This window comes from Pteropus medius, unplaced genomic scaffold (assembly GCF_902729225.1).
Source record: "Pteropus medius unplaced genomic scaffold, Ma_sr-lr_union100, whole genome shotgun sequence".
Taxonomy (NCBI): Eukaryota; Metazoa; Chordata; class Mammalia; order Chiroptera; family Pteropodidae; genus Pteropus; species Pteropus medius.
In genome coordinates, this window is record NW_024346062.1 from 7,014,068 (window position 1) to 7,034,662 (window position 20,595).

At 34.5% G+C, this 20,595-nt stretch overlaps 1 long non-coding RNA gene and 1 pseudogene across 1 annotated transcript in view; one reads left to right on the forward strand and one right to left on the reverse strand.

The window, feature by feature from the left end:
• LOC120612506 (uncharacterized) overlaps positions 1 to 20,595 on the forward strand; it is a 392,164-nt gene that overhangs the window by 148,616 nt on the left and 222,953 nt on the right. The window lies entirely within an intron of this gene.
• Positions 276 to 390, reverse strand: LOC120612673 (uncharacterized; annotated as a pseudogene).

Sequence of the window (20,595 nt, forward strand, 5' to 3'; positions counted from 1 at the left end):
AATGTGCATCATTGTTTTTCTGATCATTCCTGTCTTGTTTTCAAGATATTTCCCCATCTTCATCCAACAGATAACTCTAACCAATGCATACAGATAATACATTAGGAAAGAATAAAAGGCCAGTTTCTAATCTTAAAATTTAGTTCTGCATTCTGAAATAACATCTATTTAACAAGTATTTTATTTTATTTTTTATTTTATTTATTTTTTATTTGGTTAACCACAGAGATTACAAGGACCTTGTCAGTTTACAATCCCTTATTTTTTATTTTTTATGTCTGCAGCACCTGGTCTTCCTAGGTGGTCTCCCATCCAAGTACTAACCAGGCTCGACCCTGCTTAGCTTCCGAGATCAGGATCCAACTTGTTCAGGGTAGCATGGCCATAGACTTTAACAGGTATTTTAACTGACCACTAGCTATATTGTTCCCCACAATGTAACCTACAGACACCTACTCTGATTTTGCTTTAACATTCTCTTTTATGCAGAGAAAACAGTATGGAAAGGGCCCAGGGTGAGAAAGAAGCTGGGAAGTAAAAGTTGCATTCGGTCTGGACATTTATAACAGAGAGATAGAACCTCTGATGTTAATGTACACACAAGCCAATGGGAAGAAAGATGTGGTTTGAGGGGTGTTAAAACCCTGCTATATAGCAGTCTCCTGACGGAGTAGATAGACGACAGCTCGATTTTGATGAAAAAAAAAAAAAGGAGTAAAAATCAAAATGCAGAAGTTATTTGGATAGGATTTCAGAGCTATGAGTGAGACGCCTTGGAAGGGAGCCCTTAGTATTAAAGGGGCTCCACCTGGGGATCCGGGTTCCTGAAGAAGACTGGGAAGGAAGAGTAGAGAGGGAGTGAAAACAGAAATGGGGACTCAGAAAGACAAATGAAGAACAAACTTTGCTTGGTTTTCGTGCTCAGAGAATCATGATTTAATTCTGGAAAGAGCCTCTGACTCATCCATTTTCATATTGACGTAACATGCTTTATATTTGCTATCTTTCTGGGGTAATCATTCAGAATGCCCACCCCTACAAATTTTATTAGATTTGCTCTGAGGAGTAACCCTTCTGAGGATAAAATGTGTGCTACTCCAGAGTGTGCGTAACTACTACAATTAAAGTGGCATAATATATACGTAGGTAAACATAGATCAATGACAATAAGTCAGAAGTTCCAAAGTATTTGGACTTATTCAGTTTAGCTCTTGGGCAATCAACTGACCTCTTTACCTGAGTTTTCCCATAGTTGAAACAGGGCAAAACAGTTCTCTCTTACTGTGTTTCATGATAGTATACTTTGGATACATTTTAAAGAATGATGTGGAAGTTCAATATTATAACACCGAATATACAGAAACGTCCTAAATGAACTTCAAAATATTCCATTTTTTTAATGTAAAATTTCACTTCAATTATCCTTCCTTTGTACCATCTCCTTCACAATGCTATCATTGTACATATTCTGACACTAACAGACATACTTCCTGCTGAAGCACAGATAGCAGATAAAACAGGGTTATGGACTCTAAAAAGAACAAAGGCACATACACAAAAGACTCTTTCTCCCAGAGGTAAGAAAATTCAGCTTGAAGGATTGGCAAACACCCTATACATCATTCAGCATACCTATATTTTATCTGAGTTCACTCCAGCAAGCCAACTAAATGTTGAGAACTTCCTCCTGGAGATTAATTCCCTTTCCTTTCATATTTGCATTGAAGTCTCTCTCTTTATAATGTACTCCCAGAACTTCAATTTCCAGGTTACATGCAATATTAAAGCAGTGGATTCATAGTTTTGAATTGCTATTCTTCCTCATTCTCATGCTTCTTTTCAGAAAACACAAAGAATACCCAACTAATTCAAATAACCATATAATTTACAGATGGAGATTCTGTAGTGTCATCATGAAAGATTTTTGCCCTCCTCCTTGTTAAGCTACTTATGTTAGGATCATCAAAAGAAGGTAAACTTCTCAAAGAAAATGATAGATAATTAATCTCCCAGGACAAAGAAAATGGAGAACAATTGAAATAGCCTTTCTTTTCATTTTTAGTCATACAGGCTTTAATTTTGAAATCCAACACTATTAGAGCTGAAAACATAAGAACGTTTAAGAGAAAAAGAAAATAATATACTCTATGCTATAATTTTGTTCTGGTTTATAAATATTGTTGATACTTTAAATGTCTTATAGATTTCATAGTACCTAATACAAGGCTGAGAATATTATGTATTTAATATTTATGAAAATTTAGATTCAGAATTCAGTTCATGCTCAATTTTTCCTTAAAAAATACAGCTTTATGTAATGCTAAGAAGATTCAAAAAATTGTTGAAGCCCCTCCAAGATCAAATTAGTTTTAAATGAGGCTCTTCTTTTCACTGAGAGAAAATTTCCACAATCATCCAGTAGATGCGCTCTGCTACATCATTTGAATGGTCTGCTTCTCTGTCCCCAAATTTTATTTCACCTGAGATGCAAATGAATATTCCCAAATATACCATGTACTCCTCTTTTTGTCCTCTGTGCTGAGTTTTCAGAATTTACTCCAAATGTTATTGCTACTCATAGATCCTGCAGCTTCATTTACCAGATTGTGCATGCCCAGTTTCTCATGTCAGGGCTGGGTGGAATCAGGTAAAACTCTTTGTCTAGAACCACATATGTTATGTTCATATTTTAATACAAAAAGATTAAAAAGCTAAAGTAAAGTGGATGGGGGTGGGGGAAGACCAAATGAGCAACTTTCATGGGTGCATAGTGGATTGAAATCTTTAGAAAAAGCATATTCCACTAATTCTTATTTCTCTTGCCAATCAAAGCAGAGGTATACATATGGGAACCAAAAATAAATGCCCTTCAATAATAATACTGTTTAGTCCTAAATAAAGACCAAAATGTAGTGGTTGGGAAGTACAGCCGTGGAGCCTGATGTCTGTGTTCTAATTCTGTTCTGTCCTTTTTGTTTCCTTAGAAGGTATTTTTATCCTTCAGGTACTTCAGTTTACTCATTTGTACAAAGGGAAGGTTTTTCAACATAGAGCTGTTATAAGGATTAAATTACTTATATAAATAAATTTAATGTAAGGAATTGGCTCATATAATTGTGAAGGCTTGAAAATCTACAGGCTAGGCCAGTAGAATGGAGAGAAGAGTTGCACATTCAGTATCAAGATATTTCGCTAGCAGAATTCCCTCTTCCAGGGATGTCAGTCTTTTTCTATTAAATGCCTTCAACTGATTAGATGAGGCCCACCCCCATTATGGAGAGTAATTCCGTTTACTTGAAGCCTACTGATGTAAATGTTAATCTACCTAAAAAAAAATTACCTTCACAGAAACATTTAGAATAATGTCTGACCAAATATCTAGGTACTATGGCCTAGCCAAGTTGACACATAAAATTAGCTGTCACAACTAATTAGAGTGTTTTTTGTTATCCACAATGAAAAACTCTAATGTCATATTTCACATAATCCCCACAATAAATTTGTAGGTTAAGGATTGCAATCCTTATTTTACAGATGAAGGAAGCCAGCTTATAAAAATATCTTGCATCTGCACTAAAGTTAAGAAGTAGCTAAAGATGTTTTGCAGCCAGAACTTGAGATTCCAAATCCTGTGCTCTTACAGTTATACCACTACTGCCAATAAACCCATTTGGCAAGACGAAACTAACTACATGGAAAAATTAAGAGCTAATACAATAGCAAGTACTAATCCTAAATGTAAAAAGAATTTGTGTATCTATTGTACAACTATAATTTAGGTCTAGAGTACAATTTTATGGAAAATTAGGCTTTAAGATGGATAAGATTTGCATATATGCCGAGGAAAGAGGAAAAACATTCCAGATAAAGGAAACAACAAAACAAATGCACTCAGGGTGGATATAGGCACAGATATGTGTAAATTGGTTAGGTGTCTGGACTGACTAAGGAAGTAGTGAGAGAAGAAATTTGATATCTAGAATGGAACAGAGTATGGAAACAATAAAATCGATAACATATGTAACTGTTACAGGTTCTTGGGCTGAGAATCATCCTGATGGATGTGATGATCAGCTATTACTCCTATTCTGGCGGCTCCCGGTCTTCATTTCTAGTCGTGGCACACCAACTCTGTATTTCCACCTGATTACAAAACATGCTTTATAACCACCTCCAATCTCTCATTCCCAATGCCAACCATTTTTCTCCCAGACAGGTTCTCTTTCTTAACATTGATATTGCTGTTTCTTTCAAACTATATATAGTCTTCCAAACTATATCTTTAATGTTTCCCTCTTTTTTGTCAACTAGATCAAATGTTCAGCAGGGTATTATTTCTTCATTTCAGTTGTCACTCGACAGTCTGATAAGATTCAATGCATCTCCATGTGCCCAGATTATAATAATGGCTTCCTAACTGATATCTCTGTTTCTAGAATAAAGGATGGTTGTAGAAAAATACACTTATGTTCTCAAAACAGCTTGTGACTAGTGTGCCAAACTGTAAAGGTTATTTACAGCTTAGGTAGTAAAAGGGCCACCTCTACTCTAAAGATTTAGCATAATTCTTAGAGAGAAGTTAGTGTGTATTAGATATATTCCCCAACCCCTGCCCCCAGATAGAATTAATTATCCCATAGGACTCTAAACTCACCTAAAGATAGACTATATCACGTTGTTTTATAGTTAATTATTTATATGCCTATCTACCCCCAAAGTGTAAGATTTTAATCCAGTAACATACCACTTTTTTACCATTAACCACCACCCTCTAACCTGTCATATCCTCACTTCTCTGTGTACCAAATTTAGAGCTCATTATCTATCACTATAATTACTAGGTTACAGTTATTTCTTTTATTTCTTCCTCCATCTTCATGGGCAAAGCCTCAACTCTGGTTAAACTTACCTATTTTTGTCTCCCATGCCTGCACTCAAAATATGATCTTTGCTAAAGAATAATTTAAAATCAGGTTGACTAATCAATCTCACTATATTTATACATGAACACAAATATAAAATGATCAGTCAAAACAACATAGCGATATTTCCATATTTTCTTATTTTTGTTTTACTACTTTCCAAATTGACTATCTCGCAATTTTAATTCTCTCCTAAAACCACCCACATTCCCTTCCCTCCTTAACATCAGCTGATATTGCCTCATACTTAAAATTTTACAAAGAAACAATGCAACCGGTGGTCTCTCTTCTTCCCTCCACAAATCTAACAATAAACCTCCATTTGCACAGATTCTTCCCTTTCCTTCCTATAATTATGAATGAACTGCCCCTGCTGGAATTCACTTATATTCTGGATTCTAGATACCTTCTTCTTTTTAAGATCTTTGTTCTTGAACTTATTCTTTCTCTGCACCATCAAATTCCTCTTTTCTCCTCTCTCTCAATCTTCCTCCCTCCATTCTCCCTATTCTCTGAATTCTATCATCTATTATTTAAAAACTTTCATTGACTTTACATCCTCCTCTAATTAACACCGCATATCTATCTTCTTCGCAGTGAAAGTTCTGCCTCTGCTTCTTCACCTCGCAGCCTCTCCTCAACTCACTCTAAGGCTTCTCCTGATACTATTCCACAGAGACTGCTCTTGATAAGATAATCAATGACCTCCATGTTGCTAAACCCAGCGGGCACTTCTCTGTTCTTATTTTACCGATCTCTCAAGAACATTTAATATAATCTATTTCTTCTCGAAATCCTTTTTCCTCCTAGCTTCAATGAGGGATTATTTTCCGACTCACTGGTTACTCTATTTCAGTCTCTCGCTTATGCCTCCTCCTTAAATCACTCTAAATATTAGAATGATCTGGGACTTACTGCTGGGTAATTTTTTCTTTCTTGTCTACACACTCTAAATAGGTCCTTTCATCCAGCACCTTGGTTTTAAATATCATCAGGTTAACAAGTTGTTCCTTATCTATATCTCCAAACTTAGCCTAGTCTCCTAACTAGTTTATCTAACTACCATTTTTATGTCTTTACTTAGCTATTAACCATCTAAAAATTGACTTTATCATAACATATTCCTACCCCATTCACCCCATAAACTTGCTTCATTTCCCAATTTCCCCCATTTTAGTACTAATTTATCATCCAGATGTTTAAGGCAAAAATCCTTAAGAAACCATTCTTGATTCATCTTTATTTCTACAACCCCATTTAATTCATTGGCAAGATCCGTAGACCTTCCTGAGAATATATTTTACATCTGTCTACTCCCATCTTCCTCTCTTAACCCTTCATACTCCATTTCTACACAACACCCAGTAGAATCTTTTAAAACTATAAACCAGCTTATACTATTCCAATGTTTTATCCTTTACCCTTCTATCAAACAGAACAAAATGCAAAATTTTTTCCTGGCTTACCTCTTTCATTTGTCCAGTAATACCCTTCCCTTCAATCAGGTGGAAGATAAGTATGGAGAAGGTAATTTTTCCACACCTACTTTCCATTTGCTCAAGCACAGAAAATGTGTTTATATCTTGAAATCATTGCACTGCTATACCTCCTACTCTGAGTACTCCCTGCCTCCATCTTTATATGAGCAGTTCTTAATGGCTATTTAGGTCATGTTTCAAATATTACCTCATAAGAGAGAGACTTTCTCTGCTTATCAATCTAAAGTAACCAATAAATTACTTCCTATGAGATTACTCTCTTATAATCATTCACATAGTTTTTAATATTTGATTTTTCTTATTTAATAATTTACCTATCCATTTATTCTTTCTTTTTTTATTATCACTACACTACACTGTAACCTCCATGGGAGTTTATTCCATATCCTTGCTATATTGCTAGTGCCAAGAAAAATGATTAGTATATTATAAAAACTAAATAATTGAAGTGAACAAATGAATGATGAGGACTATGGTGGTTATTAGTGCTCATAATAGAACTGAACTTCTTGGATCTTTGTAGTTGGGTGTGGCCACATAACTAGTTTTGGCCAGAAGGTTGTGAGTGAAATAATATGTGCTACTTCTGGGTCAGAACATTTAATGTCAGTGCAAGAACCTACAGAGCCCCTTTCTCTCTATCACGTGACTATTTGAGTGATCAGCCTGTCCTGGAGTGAGGACAATGATAACATGGGAACAGAGCTTCTAGCCAACTCACAATAAAAAGATACCATGAACAAGAAATAATTGTAGTTTTCAGTCATTAAAATATTGAGCTTTTGTGTTATACAGCATAATCTAGGATATCCTGATAAATAAAAGAACTATCTTTGCATTTTCATCAATTAGTTCAGTATAAGTATGATAGATAAACTTTATCTGCACATTTAGAAAAATAACTCTTTTCAGGGTGTTTGTTAGGAGCAATGTAAACCAAAGCTAACATTTATTGAGCACTTATGTGTCACACACAGTGATAGTTAAACTCTTGGTATGTAAATATCTCCTGTAATTCTCACAACAGCCCTTTGATATCTGTTCTGTTACTCTGTTCATTTTGAGGATTAAGAAATAGCTATAGAGAGATTAGTTAACTAGTAGTAAGTGGTGGAGTTAAGACTTGGAATGTAAACCTAAGCAATTTTTCTCAAAAACCTGTGATTGAGAAAAAGATAAGGTCTAGAAAGCTGTTGCCATATTGCCTAGCATGCATTATTTACTCTATTGTTACCTATAATTTAACAGCATATTGACTTTCTAAAGAACTACACAAATGCAGAGTGTCTGTTTTGTTATTTTTAAGACTTTGTCTTTCTCATCACAGTAAAGAATGCCTAAAAAGTCGGTTTATAGGAGAGGGGAGGGAGATTTGATATTTACCTGGTTACTTTGATTTGAGGTAGACGACCGTATTTGACAATCTGAGCTTCCGTAGATTTATTTCATGGGGCCTAATACAAACTTTAACATGGGTCTTTTTAAGGAAATCAATCATTATGAATGCAGTACTTAAGTATCTACTAACTTCTCAGAAGTATATTGGGCATTGTGGAATCAAGTTTGAACTGAAAATTGAGAACAAGTAAAAGTACAAAAGAACAGTATAGATCTGAATTTTTAATGTCACTCTATATAGACAGGCAATAAATCAAGTAAAGGTTTACATGAAAGACATCACTGGATTGTCATATTAGAAGTTTGATACAGATGTTTCTAACTTTACACAGTTATGTGACCATTAAATTAATGTGGAAATCAAGTAACACTTTAAATAAATTCTACTTGATTACTAAAAGAGTTCTAAGTAAAATCCTTGAAGATGTAAATTAAAATCCAATTTTTTTAAACAAACAGAGACTTGATAAATGTCTGTTGTCAGAATAAGGTATAGCTTTATATACGTCAGTCTTTACTTGAGTAAGGTATTTGCATGTAACTATAACTTTTTAGAGTGTATTTCAATGACCATAAATTCCAAATGTTAAAACCTAAATAGTCCTGATCACAAATTCCCTAGTATGATCAGATAAATTTTATGGAAAAAAATAAAAATAAATTCAGCAAATTCTCACAGAGAATAAGAACTCTGTGATGACATAATGTTGAGTAGCTAGCAACATCAATATATTGAAAATGAATTGGACAAAGATCACTCCTGCTGTTGAACCATATGGAAAACACTTAAGGAAGGAATTGCTACAGACGATGTTTATCTTAACTACATAAACCCAACTGTCCTATACATATTAACTTTTGAGAACTTGGTTGCCAAATTTGAAACAGAAGTAGGACACTTGCTTGCTAGAATTTTATTACTTGTTTTTTAAATTATGGAAGCTTGTCATATGTATACATTTCTGAGAATCTAGGACAGCTGAAAATTTGAGTAAACTTTAACTACAACATTATTCCGGTTTTTTGAGTAAATTGTATTGGGACAGGCAAAATGAGATTAGGTTTAAGACATGAGGTTACAGGTGAAGGTGAAGATGAGCAAAATAAGAAGGAAGCATAGAAAGAGAGAAAGAGAAATGAAAGAAGAAAAATGGCTGGAATAAATATAGCCCTTGATAAATAGTTTGTTATTAATCATTCTTATATATCTTAATTTGATGACTCTGAAATGTTCAAATTTACTGCACCAGTTTCTCAAACTTGAAAAAAAAAATGTGCATGTCCTTTGGACAGGAGGGTTTGGGGGATTAATTCTCAGCATATCAGAGAATATGGTTCTCCTCCACCCCTTTCCTTCCCATAACACTTCATAATGACTCATTCTCCAGTTCAAGGGTGCTGTGAAAATACTGCTTATGTATATGAAAAGCTGGTGTAAAACTTTAAAAAACAAGAAGTTCTTTCCATAGTCCGAACATATGTAAAGTGTAAATTTTCTTTTGGAATTTCTTAAAATGATGGCAAAGAAGATTTAACTAAAATTGTTAAGTACACATTGAAGGCTAAAGTAGTTAATGTGATTAATCTAACATCGTAATTATTAATATAATATTAAATAAGATATATCTGTCAAGACAGGGAACCCTGAGTACAGAGACAAAGATAGTAGATATCTCACAAATATATGGAGATGATGGGGCCCTGACAGAGGCCTCTCTTAATCCAAGCTCTGCCATCAATGCATATGAAATAAGTGAAAATAAATTTTGAATAAGCCACCCCCAAGATGAACCTTTCCATAGACCTCAGTGTTCCTCAAGAAATATCTCTACTACCTGAGCCCCTACCATTCGCTACTCAGCTCATGAGCCCAAGACGTTTTACTGACTATCCCTGCCACCCATGGAAAGCTCTGTGCTTTACCAACCTAAACCAGGAGAGAGGTTTATTTCTTATTTCCCTTCGATAAATGGATATAGAAAGAGAAACAATGACACACCTTTTACAAAAATCAAAGCTTTGTTCTTGATTTGCTCCTACATAGGATTAAGGTATGATTGACTTTTTAAAAAATATTTTATGTATGTATGTATGTATTTATGTATTATGGTGACATTGGTTAACAAAATCCAATAAGTTTCAGCTGTACATTTTAACAATAAAGCATATATATATTTACACCGTGTTCACCTCCCATAGCTAGATTTCTTTCTGTTACCACATATTTGAACCCCTTTTTGTCTACCTCCTGCTCCCCGCCCCTCCACCTTTTGGTAACCACTAGTCTATTGTCCATGACCAGGAGTCTGTATTTGTTTGTCCTGTTCATTTGTTGCTTTTAAGTTTATATCCCACATATAAGTGATATCATGTGATTTTCACCTTCTTCTGTCTGGTTTATTTTGCTTAGCATGATTATCTCAAGATCCATCCATGTTGTCACAAACAGCAGTATTTCATTTCTTCTTATGGCTGAGTAATATTCCATTGTATATATGTACCACCTCTTCTTTATTCAATCATCTATTGTAGGACACTTCAGTTGCTTCCATGTCCTGGCCACTGTGACTAATGCTGCTAGGAATATTGGTGTGCAAGTATCTTTTCGGATATGGATTTTCAAGTCTTTGGAGTAAATACCCAGTAGAAGGATTGCTGGATCATATGGTAGATCAATTCTTAGTTTTTTGAGGAACCTCCATACTGTTTTCCATAGTGGCTGTACCGAATCACAATCCCACCAGCAATGTGAGGGTTCCTTTTTCTCCACATCCTCTCCAACATTTGTTATTACTTGTCCTGGTGATTATAGCTATTCTAACAGATGTGAGATGGTATCTCATTGTGGTTTTGATTTGCATTTCCCTAACAGCTAGCAATGTTGAGTATCTTTTCATATATTTGTTGGCCATTTGTATGTCCTCTAGGGAGAAGTGTCTGTTCATTTTTTGATTGAATTGTTTGATTGAATTGTTTGTTTTATTATTGTTATTGAGTCATATGAGTTCTTTGTATATTTTGGATATCAGGCCTTTATTGGAGGAGTTACTTGCAAATATATTTTCCCATTTCGATGGTTTTCTCTTTACCTTGTTGATGATTTCTTTTGCTGAGCAGAGGCTTTTTAGTTTGATGTAGTCCCATTCATTTATTCTTGCTTTTAATTCTCTCACCTTTGAGGTCAAATTGATAAAATACTCTTTAAGTCTAAGGTCCTGTAGTGATAAACAACATTCTAGTTTCATTCTTTTGCAGGTGGCTCGCCATTTTTCCCAGCACCATTTATTGAAGAGGCTTTCCTTTCTCCACTGTATGTTTTTAGCTTTTTGTCGAAAATTATTTGCTCATATAAATTTGGTTTTACTTCTGGACTCTTGATTCTGTTCCACTGATCTGTGTGTCTGTTTTTCTGCCAATACCATGCTGTTTTGATTCTTAAGGAGAAAGCTAATAGATCTTAATTACGGTTTCAAATTCAAATCTAAGACCAAGGCTTTTAAAAGAAGCATTGCCTTAGGCTACTAAAGACCTTACAGTGCACTTCCCCAGAGAGCTAATCTTTTATTTCTATTATAAAGATCAGTATACTAGTTACATATTCATATAAGTAAGACTGATTTTTTTTTTCGATGACACAGAAGTTAAGTGAGTTTTATGACATCTCTCAAATAAAATTCTAGTTTAGACTTTAGCCCCAAACTCTGGTCCTCAGTAGTATCCTTGTCTGAAAGACCTCCCTCCCTACAAAACTAGGCAGCTTTCCATCAATTATAAGTGTTCCAAAAGAAGAAAGTATAAGGTCTAGGCCAAATTGTTCACTTCTCATGGGAAACTTCGTTGGTGAAAACCGCTGGTTGATGACTAAGTGCATATCTAAATATCACTTATGCCTGAGAGCATCAGAAAAAATTCCATTACAGCAAGCCCGAATATCGATGTGGCCTCCATAGAAGGCTGCCAGTTAAAGTCCTGTAATGTCTCACACTTAACACCTTTTCTCTCCAAAAGGAGAAAAACACTTTATAAATTCTCCACCTTATAGTTGCTGATAGGAAGGATTGATGGTCTCACAGGTTTTATAGTGTCTATTGATTTCTTGAATGGAAATAACAGATGTTGTTAAAGAACCTCCTGTGGGTATACACATAGCATCTCCCTTGAGGGTGAAACGTAAACTCTGTTGATCTGAAGTTAAGCTCAGGTGAGCCTGCCAACAGCAACAGGTTGCAGTAATTTAAAGTTTACCTCTGGGGAAAAGTCTTTTCTAACTTTTAGGGAAAATATTCACTTCCAACCTCAGTGATACTTTCCTCAAAACAAAGGATAAAAAATTCTTTTAGGACTTTTTAAAATCAATGAAATAGAACATATAGAACATACTAACATCCGGACAGAAGGATGAGGGCTTTAACATCATCATGTTTTCCATTAATCTATTTGTACCATCTAGCCCAAATAAATGAATATGCAATCTGATTAAAAGAAGTGTGCATATTATGAAACGATAGGTTCCAGGAATTCTCCTGATTTTCCTACCAAAGAGTAAATCTCTAAGATCTTCCTATATAAAATTTTTGAAGCTACCTTTCACTTCCCCTCCTTGGAACAACCTTCACTCAGTCCTTTTCATGGATACATGTTCTCTTGTATCATTCAGATCTTACCTCAAATATCATCTCATCAGCAAGGCTTCACTGACCATTCAATCAGTCATTATCATTATATAACCTTTTGTTTCTTGTTTACTGTTAACATTTGTATAACATTGCCATTCACGAAATAGGTACTCCATAAATATAAGTTGAATGTGTGTTGGCATTTTGGTTTGTGTATATGTACAAGAAATCAATTGATAAGTACATATGCAGCATGTTATAATAATACTATAATATATTTTCATAAGCAAAGAAATTCTCTGTTTTTGAAGTTTTCTTTAACAGGATCAAATTTAGTTAATGTATTCTATTTCTCTCTGGGAATGAAGGGAGTGGGAGGTGGCGGGGAAAGCCAAATAATTCCCCCAAACAACTTTTCAGCAGTTTTTTTCCATTTATCATTTTCATTTGGCTCTTTCATTTTAACTTGTGTGGGTTTTTTTTTTTTTTCACATAAAGACAAGCTGTCAGGTATATGAGTTTTTGAGAAGACTATCATTCACTTGGATTGTTTTAAGGCCAATTAAGAGGAAAACAATAACAACTGCCAGCCTTTATTTTCCAAAGTGACAGGTCATGTTTCTGTGTTGTTTTATGGTGTGTATTCTGAATATACACACATATTTTAGTTTCAAAAGAAGAAGTCTGGAAAACACATTTTCTAAAGTCCATTATGCTTACTATAAATTATGCAAATATTTTAAATACAAGTTACCCAAAAAATTAAATAGCAAATTGAGATTTTACAGTAAGGTTTTTAAATGTTAGGATTTCTGCTAATATGCAAGCAGGTTTTCCACATCAAAATTAGCTTTAGGTCACATTGTTTGACAAGCAGGCATCACAATTTCAGCTATTTTGTGATTCATTTTGGCATTTCCAGCAAGAGATCCAACCCACCATTTGCATTCAGTATATACTGCCTCAGCACTTACAGGCCAGGGAAGCACTCTGCTGAAATGTTTTGCATGTCTACATTCCTTTTCCTCTCAGCCACTCTTGTGCTTCTCAACCTTGGGATATTATTTTTAAAAATTCATTATAACGTATTCTCTAAGCTTCTTGAAAAACTCAAAGGAATGAAAAAAAACTATTTCATTTTAAATGTGACAAAAAATATGATAGTCCTGTTTTACATTGATTTCCTTATTACAATTAATAATGATATTTTACTTTTCTAAATTAAAAAATAATTCTTTACCCAGTTTACAAAGACAGGAAAGAAAGTGTTCATTCCAAAATGTATTGATAAATTTATTAAGGGATTATAATGTGCTAAGTGCTGTGGGGAATACAGATGTGAATGTTTCCTTGTATTGTTTTCCATGCTATTTCTTTAATACTTTATTATATAGAGAAAAAATAAGATATGTAAGTAATTAACTATAATGTAAAATAAAAAGTAATCTGATTTCTTCTGCATCTTTCCAGATGTAGTTAAATGTGAGTGAAGAAAATCACAGGATCAAATGGAGAAATTTCCGTTTCAAATCTCAATTGGGCACAGAATAGCGTCCCATGAAATTATCTGCTTCTACTAAGTGAGCATTAAGCTTACTTTCCCACTTTCAGAGACAATTCTTTGACAATTCTTCTCTTTCCTTCAGTCTTCAGGTCTGCTTTCTGCAGCAGCTCCCACACTAGAAGTCCTTAACTAGTACTTTGTTGACAGAATGGAAGCTATCAGATTCCAGATGCCTCGCATTTCCACTTCCAAATCTATGCTCTACTTGCATCTGCATCTATCTTCTTTCTACTTCATAGTAAAATGGGGGACCACCTTTCCTCCTATCTGAGGCCAGTACCCACTTACTTGTCTGATGGGTCTAATCGTTAGAGTCTTTTTGAAAATTCTGCTGCCTTGACTACTTCTTGCACCCTTGTATCATCAATCTTCCCCTTTTTACTGGATTATTCCCATTAATGTACACGTTCTTCCATATTAAAAAAGAGAAATTTGTATCAACACCACATTTTCCACTCACTTCTGCCTTATTTTTCAGTTTTCATTGCTAAGTAAACTTCTTAATTTTTCCCAACATTTCCTGACTTTCGATTCATGTTTCTACCTATAACAATCTTGCTTCTACTCCAAATATTTCCTGATCAATGCCCTCGTCAAAGTTCCAGATAATGTCCACATTGCCATAATTAATGAGTACTTTTCCATATTTTCATAACCTCTAAGCAGCATGTGACACTAGTTAACAGTACCCTCTTCTGCAAACCACTCTTTTTTTCTTTTTATTATACTGGTCCTTTCAGAGTCCTTTCCTGTCCCCTACGTGATTGCATCTATTCTCATGACTTTAAAGGTATTACGTGCTATCAATCCCCATATTTATGATTACAGCCTGGCATTCTCTGAGATCCAAACTCATATCCAGTTGCTCCCCAGACCCATCAATCTGGATCTCTAATAGACATTTCAAATTTAATATAGCCTAAGATGATCTCTTCAATTTTCTCAGATAATGTTTCTTTCTTAACCTTCCTCATTTGGCTCAGACCAAAAAAAAAAAAAAAAGGAATTATTATTAATTTCTCCTTTTTATTTATGCCCAAATCTAATTCATGAGCAAGATCAGTTGATTCTACTTCTAAATTATTTATACACTCTGCCCATTTCTCTCCTTTTCTGTTGATTTTACTGTGGTCTGGGTTATCATTGTCTCTTTCTTAGATTATTTCAACAACCTCTTAACCCATCTACTTCTGCTCTTGAGCCCCTCTGCACAACAAAAAGAATAATGTTCTGATATTATTGGTATTATTCCCATCCTTCAACACAGAACAGTGGTAGATAAGGAAAAGACATTTGAAGGGAACTTAAAATGTAGCTAAAATTTTAGCTATAGAAATTAAGAAAAAATGTTTTCCAGAACAACACACCAACATTAGCAAAGACATGGATGTGAACAAGCTTAAGAGGATACCTAGGATGAGTGAGCAGTTCTTTTTGGCTATATCAGAGAGCACATTAAATTAAGTAGTAGATAATAAGGTCAGAGTTGGAGCCAGATGAAGAGCATCTGATTTGATAGGTATTTGGAATTTAGTTGGAAATTTTATTTTATGCTCAATACTGAGAAATAAAGCCAATTTTCTGTTTGTGATTGATAAGCAAAAATATATTAATGTAAACTATATGGTGATTATGTATTTAAAGTGATAAACCAGTCATATGATCCTGTAATTCCTTAATCTGTGTCTTTATCTCATAAATTATTACACTGGCTTCTGTTTCTTTTGAGATAGTAGATGACAAAAATAAAAGTAGATATCTCTTTCACTCATCTTTTTCTTTAAGGGAAGAAGAAAATCTTATTTCTAATTGGCATAACTGAAAAATTCCTGCTTCCATGTAGTTTTTCTTTCCTGAGATACTTCTTTTAATAAACAAATAAATATATAGATACCCTTCTAAATAGCCTTTCAGTGATGCAAAATTAAACTTCTTGTTTTAAGGCTCAGAATGCCTGGTCAATTTTCAAAACTGATTATACATATGTTGTGTTCTTGCCCAGTCCATAATGTCTAGAAGGACAAAGGGAAATTCAGAATTGAGGGAAATGAAAAGGTCTCCAAATTCTATTCAAAAACTTTGTTGTCAGCATTGCTCCTAGGGCTTATGTTCAACATATATCACTATTGACCACCATCACCCCTACTCTCCAGATTTCAAAGTCTTTGAGAAAGGGAAAGTCATCTCACTTTAAAATAGATATTGGAACTAATTAATTAAGACAGACATTCTGAATTGAACACCAAGACATCTGTGATTGTTGTATAATAATGTGTTATGTAAATATATTGTAAATGAATAACTGAGTCAGGATCAAGTCATTTCACAACCTTCTGGTCCTTAGAGCTTTGAGCAGTAAAGCAATTAACACTTTAGAAGTCTGTGGCCAAGGGGTGTCCTTTGGGAGACAGGCAATCAAATGGACTGTGAGTCTGCTGAGCAATTTAAGGATTCCAATTAAACATTTCAAAGAAAGTCAATTTAATTTAAAATAACTATATTGGCAAAACTAGTTATATACAGTCTGCCAAAGTCAATATATTATATGCCATGGGGCAGTTTTCACAATTGCAAGAATATATACAAAAAGAAAAAGACTGCTCTCCCTACAACCTCAAGGCCAATGTAAACAGGCACTCTCCTTCGTACAAGATACTGTTTTTAAAATTAAATATATTCTAAGTTTCTTTTACAATACATAAAATTTTCTCTGTCCATTTTGAATAGATATATAGATGTAGATCACAAATATTTTAATGAGATGTAGCTGGAATTTTAATTCTTTGATTTCATGTTCCTACAAAGATGATGGAAAAGACAAATGGGCAGTGGATATATCAACTAAAATTTAAAAAATAATAATAATAAAAAGCAGTGAATACCTGGGATTTTCCTTGTGTTCAGTCCCTACCACCACCACCATTTTTGAACAGTTCTTATATTACCAAATGTTCATTTTTAAAAGTGTACATTTTTATAATTAGTTCATAATGCTTCTTTGTGAAAAATATATCAAGGATTACTTCTGAGAGCATGAGTTCTCAGCTAAGATTAAAAGAGCCCTTGCTGTCATCATCTTTTTAAGAGCAGTCTCTGCAATGTCTTCCTGAAAAAAGTCCAGAAAATGTTTTCATGTATTTATTCATACTCTTTTTGCTTTCCCAAATACTATTAAGAGGATTAAGTATTAAAGATACTTAAATGTTAATTAAAAAATAAAACGGTTTAAAAAGCACAGAGAAACAGATGCATCCATCCCCTTAGGAAGAGTACAGTAATAAAAGATTGTTACTGTTTTAAGTAAATTTCCACATGATTATCTTTCCCATAATCAGAGAAAGCCAAGATTAGAAGGTCTCTCAAAATTTTTTCCACTCTGTGTTTTCATGAGGAGGGGTGAGACCAAGAAAACTAGTTTATCCGGAAATTATACGACTGAGATAAATCATGATTATTTAAAAATGTTCTAGAAACTTTGTAAAGTTAAAAGGGATGACAGTGTAGTAGAGTAAAAGGATCCTGAACTGAAGAGTCAATTAGATCTAGGTTTTAATCCTGAGTCGGTCATCTCCATGGTCATCAAGTTGTCTAATACTCTGAACCCAAGTTACTTCATATGTAAAATGCAGATATTAATGTTCACATTTATAATATTGTTATAAACATAAAAATCATTCATTTTTCATTCAGTTATATTTAGCTGTTATGTGGAAGTATTTTATCAGATGTTGGAATTTGTGTGTCACTGAGACATAGTTGTCAAGGAAGTCAGATTTAAAACTCATGGTCACCCACCATCTATTCTCCCACCATTGCATAATAATTAAACCCTTAATTTTCAGTTGGACATATGGGCTCAGAGAAAACAAATTATATTTCTCAGCCTTCTTCCAGTCAGTTATGGGCATATGGCTATGTCTATGGATATAGAATGTAAGCAGAAGATGTTTGAACAAATTTCTATCTATGTATAGAGAAAAAGCATGCCCATTCTTTCCCACCTTTCTTCCATCACACTTCTTGGAACACTGTAATGGTATGGAGCCATCTTGGACAGAATTGCCTTACCAACCTTTGATGGTGTATCCCCAGAATGATATCTGAGAGATCTTCTCAGATCTTAAACAATACACTTCTCTCTTGTTTAATCTACTGTCCTTTAGAGCCTCTGTTAAATGCAGCTGCAGTTTAAGAGTATAGGTTATATCCAGAGGGCAATGGGAGTCAATAGTAGGTTTTTTTAAGAAAGTAATTTGGTCAAATTTCCATTTTGGAATTTTTACTCTGGTTTAGTACAAAATTGATGGTGAGGGTCACAAGATGGGAAGGAGAAGATTTAGGAGATTGTTTTATTCATTGTGGAGATTATGGGAAAAGTGGTGCATATGGAAAGAAGCAGAAAGACTCAAGCAATAATAGATCTCTAGAAATAAAGGTCTAGTTCGTACAGAGGAAAGCAAGAGTGACAACTCAAGGAAGAGACACAGGTTTTTTTACTTGTACAACTGGGTAGGTGGTGGTATTGTTCACTGATATAAGGAACAAAGAACATAATGAATTAATCATTTAATGCTCTTGATATATAATAGGTGATCAGTAACTATAGCTGTAATTTGAATTTGCTGCAGCTGCTGCTTGCTGTGCTTTATGGATTTTATAAGTAAAATGTTGACTCTGCCATCCTAGATGTTTAAAATATCCAGTGAGATCATTCAAGATGATGACTAGAATTCTATCAGTGCTGTGGAATATAGAATTCTATCACCACAACTACCATTGGTAGTATATCATTGGTGTGATATGTGGTATGCCACTGTGAAAACCAAAATCTCATAAGTAAATAAGAACTCCTAGAGCCTATTTGTGGCACAGACTGTTAAGAACTGTGAAGCTTCTCAGATTTTCCCTACTTAAAAATTAACAAGTGAGACTGCCAGAGTTTCATATATGAAACACTTGAGACAGAGGCAACGGTTTTGTAACTCTCAACAACAGCAGTAGCTAGACTATATATCACCATTTCCTTATATTGGCTTCCTGAGTTTCAATTCCCATAGGATGCTGTGAAGAGGATCAAGTTGGGTACCACCTGTACCTGAAGTAGATTGTATTACAGGGCAGAAACCCTAAGCTTAGGAAACCTGAACCTTTTAAAATGCAAACATGCATTTTGCTCTAGAGGGAGATATCTCTGTTTTCCACAGCTATGCTTGCAATAGAAACATCTTTGAAAATATCTATAAAAGTGGTCAATATTTCACTTGCTAGATTTATAGAAATGCAAGTGACTCATGGAAAACTAGATTTATAGAAATGCAAGTGACTCATGGAAAACTATCTCCTGATATGGACCAGACACTGAGACCTACCTTCAGCTCCTATTTAATAGGATTACCAAATCTTACATAGTAATATCTATGCCTTTCTTTGACTACTTATGCCCAGATTGCATTCTTAAAACAATTATTATTTATATTGGACAGTTCGGCGTTTCATTCATTAGATTTGGCCAGCATTGACTGAAAGCTTACTTTGAGCAAGGCCTCATTGTCGGTACTTTTGTGCATACAAAGTTGAATAGATGTGGTTTGTGCCCTCTAACTACTCATAGTCTAATAGAAGACACAGGCATAATGTAAAGATAGGCTATATAATAAAGGTATTGACAATTATGGGATGCTAGAAGAGAGATATATGGATCTCAAATTAAAGAAGATAGAATTTGAGATGGAAAAAGAATGGATAGATCTTAAAGAATGGATAGATGTAAGGCAGGAGGGAATAAAATATGGACTTCAAGTCGATCACTCTAGCAACAATACAAAAAAGAGTTTAGAGAGAAGACTAGAAGCACTGAGGTATCTCTAACCATTGTGCCAGGGAAAGACAGTTTGAATTAAAGACAATTTGAATTAAAACAGTATCAGTGGCAGTAGATGAGAAGGAATTGACTGAAGAGGTAGTATAAAGAATTGTGCCTCACTGTGTTGTTGAGGATGAGGAAAGAAGACAATTGAAAATAATCCAGGTCAGATCACTTAAATTAACAAATCACATGATTTGATAGTTGCTTCTGTGTGAGTACATGCCCCAACTCGAATGTTCCATGTCTTCCTTCTTCCCTGGGCCCAGTGTTCGCTTTCGAGGTGAGTCTGTGATGCAAGTCAGTCTACTATACTCAAATCTAGAACTTTGACTTGAACTGTTAGAAACAGAATTTCTCTTCGTGCTGGCCATTGAGATGTTAAAATTGGAGCCTTGAGTGGTACCACAAAGAGAAAGCAGATGGGGAAGAAATTCATCTGGGAAAAAAGCGGGATTAAGAGGTGAGGAGAGAAGGTAACATAATTTAAGACCTTCAAACCACCCATGAGAACATACTACTGAATTTTTGAGTCTTAAGAATCAGTTCCCCTTTTTTGAGCTGTATTTCTTCCATTTCCAATTGAAACCACTTTAACTGAATCAAGACTGACTCACTTGAAATGTATTGAATCTTAATCTAATAGAGACGCTCTAGAAAGTGTTGCTTCAGTAAGTACAAGGTTGTACTTATCTGATGTCTATTGCCTTCCAATTCCAAGTGTCTCTGGTAG